This window comes from Salvelinus sp. IW2-2015, linkage group LG25 (assembly GCF_002910315.2).
Source record: "Salvelinus sp. IW2-2015 linkage group LG25, ASM291031v2, whole genome shotgun sequence".
In the NCBI taxonomy this organism is placed as follows: Eukaryota; Metazoa; Chordata; class Actinopteri; order Salmoniformes; family Salmonidae; genus Salvelinus; species Salvelinus sp. IW2-2015.
This window is the reverse complement of record NC_036865.1, coordinates 23,785,998-23,793,497: the sequence shown is the minus strand read 5'-3', so window position 1 is coordinate 23,793,497 and position 7,500 is coordinate 23,785,998.

The following is a 7,500-nucleotide window of genomic DNA, read 5'->3' as shown; positions in this document are numbered from 1 at the left end:
TATGAACAAAGTCTATTAAAACTGATAGTATCTGAGTCCAGAAGATAAATAACAATGTGCATGCAGGTATTGTTGAGTCACGGTAATAGACTATCAAGAAAGGTCTGAGAATTGTCTATCAAAAGATGTAATTACATTGTAAAAAATGGATTCACATAAACTAAATTACAAGGCGTTACTCGCATTAAATAGCATTCATAATCTAGGCATGATCAAGAGAGAACATGGCCTAAAAGGTCCATGTCATGGTGAGGAGAGGAGACAGTGTGGGTTCCTCCCACAGGCAGGACAGGAACAAAGAGAAAGACCAAATAGATCTGAGTCCCTTTATAACCAATCTGATTGTTTGGATTAAAAATCCAAGTTGTAATCAATAGCATGTCATCACTGCTTCACAGAGGTTTGAGCGGCAGGTAGCCTAGTGGTTAGAGCGTTGGACTAGTAACGAAAGGTTGCAAGATTGAATCCCTGAGCCGACAAGGTAAAAAATATTTTAAATGATTCTGCCCCATGAACAAGGCAGTTACCCCACTGTTCCTAGGCCGTCATTGTAAATAAGTATTTGTTCTTAACTGACTTGTCTAGTTAAATAAGGTTAGATAAATATATAAATAAAAACAATAATGGAGGATGTGGAGAGCAACACAGAGAAGGCGAATTACCACAGAGATCATATAGATGGCATAATTCTCCTCAGAGGACACGTTTCAGATAGATACCAAACATGAATACTATAGTATTACTCTACTACACGTTATACTAGTAGTCCTCTTGGGTACTGGAGAGAAGAGAGAGAGGCATTTAATCGTATTGATGGGGGAGGGTGACTATCCCTTAATAGAGTATTTTGTGTTTTGGGCCATTTGGCCCAGGTGACAGAGCACATTTGGGTGCAGGACCTACCACAACAGACACACACACATATACACACACGCACCACTCACATCACACATATACACACACATACACACACACTCTTTCTCTCAGACTCACACAGGTTCAATGGCAGAAAATCCATAGCTTTTTCTAGGAGAGATTCCATTAGATAATAGATATGGAATCACATCTGGATTCCACCTAATCTTCTATAAGGGTGCAGGATCATACTGAGGTTGCGTGTGTGTGTGTGTGTGTGTGTGTGTGTGTGTGTGTGTGTGTGTGTGTGTGTGTGTGGTGTGTGTGTGTGTGTGTGTGTGTGTGTGTGGTGTGTGTGGTGGTGTGTGTGTGTGTGTGTGTGTGTGTGTGTGTGTGTGTGGTGTGTGTGTGTGTGTGTGTGTGTGTGGTGTGTGTGTGTGTGCGCGCGCGCGCTGCGCGTGTGCGTGCGTGCAGTGTTGGGCGAGCTGTAATGAACACGATTGGGCAGCCTTTCACTGGGCTGCCGTCAATCCGAGGGAGAGTTAATTGGTTGAAGACTGTTCTGAGTGAGGAAGGATTGTAGGTGTTGAGAAAGGTCATGTAGCAACAAAATAGAGTTTAGAAGGTGCCTCATGTTTTGGAAGATGATAGAGTAGGTTTTTCATTTCTTTCAGGTAGGTCATTTTAAAAGTTTAAATTAGATTTTGTTCTAAGCTAAAAACACAACTTGCTCTAGTGTGTGTGTGTGTGTGTGTGTGTGTGTGTGTGTGTGTGTGTGTGTGTGTGTGTGTGTGTGTGTGTGTGTGTGTGTGTGTGTGTGTGTGTGTGTGTGTGTGTGTGTGTGTGTGTGTGTGTGTGTGTGTGTGTGTGTGTGTGTGTGTGGTGTGTGTGTTACACCCGCAGATTGTCCGGAGTGCAGCCCGTCGTGGTTTCCTGTTGGACTTGCAAGTGCAGTATTTACGGAAACTGTTGCCGGGCAAAATGTTCACAACGGGTTCGTCTACGGACCCTGACTGAGCACCCTAAAGGTCAGGGTAGGGTCACCCAGAACAGGGACTGCCTTGCACACCAGTCAGTGCATGGTGGAATGGGACCATAGAAAAAATWAAATAATAATAATCTCACAGACTCTCGGCAACTTGACTGGAACACTCATGGGTACACTCAGCATGGCCACCGGTCCACCCATCAAYGAAAGTTGACCTGAATGGGAACTGAGAACTGATCGTCAACCCCACCTCTGACCTCAAAACAGCATGCCTAAAAGCACCAGCAGGTGGCAGTATTCACAATGAATTCCCCTGCTATATAGGGAGGCCATCCCAATCCTGGAGTCTCTCTCTCTCTTTCTCTCTCTCGCTTTTTCTCTCTCTCTATCTCTGTCCTCTTTCAATGAATCCTCACACTCTTTGAGGGCCCTCCTCCACCCCTCCTCAGCCCTCTCACCATCCTAAAGGATTAACACTCACTTGGGTCGTTGGAGGACGATTTGGGTCACGGGAGAACAGTCAATTTCTTTTTYGGGTCTCAAACTGAGTGTGCAACATTATGTTAATATAAGCTTCATTTTGAAAGCGAATGTTTTTGTAAAAAAAAAAAGGTTATTAATTAAGAATAGTTCTTGATAATGACCAACCACATSCATGATGTTGGGTGTGAATCAACGTGTGGTTATTGCCCTTTATGCATCTTCTCTATCTGTGACTTCTGCTATGAGGGAACCCTGGGCTGTCCTGTCATCTGTGTATGTCTGTCCCAGCTGTGTGATGTCATCAGTAGGAAGTTCTTCCACCAGGCCAGACACAACCTGTTTGCTCCCGTCAGGGGCCAAGGGCCAGGGGGCTGCCGTAACACACGGTAACCTGACACGCCATCAATGTCGGGGAGAAACTGCTGYTCTCTCCCAGACAAGGGCGTTATTTATTTTCTCTGTACTTGAGGAAATTCAATTCCTCCTCCTCCTAGTCACTCAGCCTTTGCAGCCTTCAGACAGAGGTTTGTCTTGAACTCTCAGACAGAGAAAAGACCCAATTTTGAGAGACATAACAGAATGGTTTTGAGGTCAGTGAGATAATTATAGAGTTGTGTAAAGGAATTAGATTGTATCACATTCATTTTGTTTCTTGAGCAATTTGTCGTTTGATCCAATCAATGTTTCAAATGTTTCTCAGAAAGCATTGGCTGGTGCTAGGCTAGTCGCAGAGAGGACACAAAGCATTGGCTGGTGCTAGGCTAGCCGCAGAGAGGACAGAAAGCATTGGCTGGTGCTAGGTTAGCCGCAGAGAGGATAGAAAGCATTGGCTGGTGCTAGGCTAGCCGCAGAGAGGACAGAAAGCATTGGCTGGTGCTAGGCTAGCCGCAGAGAGGACAGAAAGCATTGGCTGGTGCTAGGCTAGCCGCAGAGAGGACAGAAAGCATTGGCTGGTGCTAGGCTAGCCGCAGAGAGGACAGAAAGCATTGGCTGGTGCTAGGCTAGCCGCAGAGAGGACAGAAAGCATTGGCTGGTGCTAGGCTAGCCGCAGAGAGGACAGAAAGCATTGGCTGGTGCTAGGCTAGCCGCAGAGAGGACAGAAAGCATTGGCTGGTGCTAGGCTAGCCGCAGAGAGGACAGAAAGCATTGGCTGGTGCTAGGCTAGCCGCAGAGAGGACAGAAACGACATACTGCTTCCCTCACTCCAGCCAGATCTCCAGCCAGATCTCAGGCTTATTCACTTTTCCACCTCATCAAGTAATGCTAGGATTAGAGGCATGAGAAGGATAAATGTGTATTGCATCCCTGTAAATAATCAGAAGTCATGTAAATACTACAGTTTTGAAAACTAGCTTGTCCAAAAACATGGTCTCTTGGCAAAACGTTGCCCGGTATGGTGTAAATTGAGCCACGGGACATGGTAAGTTAAGCTACCTACACATTTTTGTACTGAATMAAATATTACCAAAACCTCTTAAAACTATGTCTATCTTATTTCCCAAACACAATTCAACACAATCACTTTTTTGTATTTTAATAATTTTAAGCATATTTTAACACAGGCTTAACTCCTAACAAACACTTTGTACTTTTTAAAACACTTTTAACATAGGCCAGGCCCTGTTGTTACCTCATATCCCAGGGGTAATGCCTTGTATTACACCTGGGAAAAAGACACTTCAATTTGCTCAACTTGCCATTGGCTCAACTTACCCCAAGGCAAACATTWTGACAATATTAGCCCACACAGTTACAAGGATGCACTTTCTTGCTAGGTTTAGGACCTCATATTGAAGCTTACAGAGACCCTATCTGAAGCATAGAACAATCTTTAAATTATCTACTTTGGTTTAGAATCAAGCATCACGAAACCTCTAACACAGTAAAGTAATTTGACTTGTCGAAAATCTTTTCTTTTTTTTACCTAAGTTGCTTACCACCTTTTCCATGTGTGTTTAATAAAGATTGAGGGGTTTCATGCTTAAAGAAATGTATGTTATATGATACAGCCTCTTCAATTAGAAAAAACAGCATACCAGAAACAACTGTATGAATTTGAGTGTTACCWTTTCTCCAGCCCATCCTTCAACTTAGCAAACCAAGTGGGGGGCTTCCGTTAGGTTGTTGTCCAAATAGACCAGTTGCTTGACAACGTCATGTAAATGATGCGTGCGCATCTTTGAGGCAGAAAGCTGTGTGTTGTTGTGGTTCTGGATGGTCAGATAGCGAGCACCAATGACAAGACGCTGTAATGTGGGGAATCGTAGGTGTCTCGTTTCAGCTCGTCGTATCTTGTTATTGATACCATGTCCTGTTTTGAGGTGTTTTGACTCATGTCACGTCTATGCTAATATGGCAAAAGAAATTGCTAGCTAGTTAACCAACAACTGCAACAATGTAATTCACAGACAGCAAGTGCTCATTGTGCAAATTTATTTAGGTTTTCAATAAACATTTGGAAAGAAAAGGGAGTTTACATATTGTCAACAATACTTTGATTCTAAGCCAACCTCGGCTGTTTTGCCCCAAGGGTTGCGCACACATCGATTTTGTTGCTAAACAACCCACCCGTCGATTACGGAGTTGGCCTTTATTTAGCCAAAACACAGCCGAATCGACACCCATAACAACATGGCCCATTTACTTACTGCAGCCCTTAACCCAGCAGCTTCAAAACACTGACGAATCCACCGGCTGTTGGAGAACGGAGCGGTCGATAGACTTAAAAGGTTATGCTGGATCAATAGCAAGTTGTTTTGGGCACCAGAGCTATTATATTAATGTCATCCTGAGGAATAGGCCGTGTCCAGGCAGGGTGGCCTGTCTGCTCTGGTCTGGCTCTGTTTTAATAAAGCATCTCAGAGTATTGAAGTACTGATCTAGGATCAGCCTTTTATTTCATAAGGAATACGATTACATGGGCAGGGGGGGGATGATCCCAGATCAGCAGCACTCATACTCTAAGAAGCATTATGAATAAGGACCCTGGTCTCCTCTTTAGGCCCTGCCAGAGGGAGCCTTACATGGCGCACCCCTGGTCCATGGGCTTTTAACCTGGTGTTTTACTGGAGATACTCACTATTAAGGTAGTGACATGCCAAGTGTAATCATTTGATATGTTTGATGTGGAAAATGAGGGGTGACACTGATGTGTAAGCTGGCATTTACTCAACTCTCTCTTTCTCTCATGCTCTCTTTCTCTCACACACTTTTTCTCTCTCTCTCTCTCTCTCTCTCTCCCTCTCTCTCCCTCTCTCTCTCTGGTCCGTGTTGCCTCCAAGGTCAGATGCTGCATTGCATAATAATGTAAACCCAGGGCTCAGAACAAGGCTCACACATACGCATGCTTGCACACATGAGCAGACACGCAACAGAGCCATGACGAGGAGAGGAAAAAGCCTTCTATTAATAGACAGCATCACAACTTCATCTCCAGCCGCAGGGCAGGCTAGAGTGCCAGCGATGCTTTCAACACAGATTCCATCAGAAGCATAGCCTGGCATAACATAGCCAAACTGATGTTGCTGTGTTTCACCCGTGTTTTTCTTAAGCGACATCAGTTTAGATTAACATGTTATCATAGTCAGTCCCATCTAAAGGAACAACTTCTACCTGCTACATACAGTATGTGTGTGTAATCTTGACCTTGACCTTGAGGTCAGATAAGGCTATTAGGTGACACATAACATATAACTGGCATATGTCGCTATTGTGACATGTTGTAATGACATTGCAAACTCTTGTTTTACAGGTTTAACAATAATATCTAGGTCTTTTTAAGCATGAAAACAACTAACTGGTAGCCTCCACATTTCATTACGCAAAGCAGAACCAACGTTCCCCCTCTTCTCCACCTCCTTCCCGTGGCCTGAGGGAACTGTTAGTGGTGTGGATGCTGCCACTAGTGTGAGTGCTCATCGATCGCCGCTCTCCGCTCCGCCAATCTATCCCTCACTCTGCTCACTCTGCCTCGTTCTTCCTCGCTCCGCCTCGCTCTGCCTCTCTCTGCCGCGCTATCCTCACTCTGCCTCGCTATCCCTCACTTTGCCTCTCTCTGCCTCACTCTGCCTCACTCTGCCTCGCTCTTCCTCACTCCGCCTCGCTCTGCCTCGCTCTGCCTCCCTCTGCCTCACTCTCCACAGCCAGTCCAGCTCTTCAGCGGGGGGTGCAGCCTGTCTACTTTATCTGTCACCGCTAGAGAGAGAGTCAAAGAGGGAGAGAGAGGAAGAGAGAGGGAGAGAGGAGAGATGGAAGAGAACGAGGGAGAGGGGGGAAACTAAAAAGCCACCTCAACTCTCCAAAACGGGCAGTCAGAAGCATCTGTTTTCTGTCTCGTTCTCTCTCTCTTTCTATCTTTCTCTCTCCTCTCTCTCTGTTTCTCAGACTCTGAAGAGAATCAATAAGGTACTCAAGCGGATTTATCTTGTGTTGTTTTCAAATGGAACTCCTCTGCCTTTCTCTGTGGCGGCTGATCCATTCACTACCCTGCCAACATACACACCTCCCCCTCAACAAGAACACATACATGGTTGTGTGTGTGTGTGTGTGTGTGTGTGTGTGCGTGCGTGCAAGCAGGATTTTGGTGTAGGTGGAGAACAGCAGGTAGAGGATCTGTTGTAAACAGCTATCAAACCTCTGTGTGTCCCAGATGGCACCATATTCCCAATTTAGTGCACTACTTTGACCAGGGTCCATAGGACTCTGGTCAAAAGTAGTGCACTACATAGGGAATAGGGTGCCATTTGGGATGCAMRCTCTATTTGAACATAGAGAGCTGATGTCAGCACAACTGAGAGTCTCCCTCCATCATGCTGTATGAAAACCTGGCAACATCCATCATCACTCCCCCATACACTGTCAGAGACACACGCAGGCATGCACTTAGGTACACACGCACACACACACATGTATACACGCACACCCTGTTAAGAGAGTCTTGATTGTTTTAATTGTTCATTAACAATATCAACATAACGGTGCGGTGGGGGGGGGGGGTGTTGGTCTGAGAGTGACGGGATGTTAGTATGCTGGGTGTTGTATGTCTGAGTGTTGGTATGTCTGAGTGTTAGTATGCTTGGGTGTTAGTATGTCTGAGTGTTGGTATGTCTGAGTGTTAGTATGCCTGCTCCAACAAGTTACTGTGTAGTATGCATGATGTTAGGCAGTGCGTTATG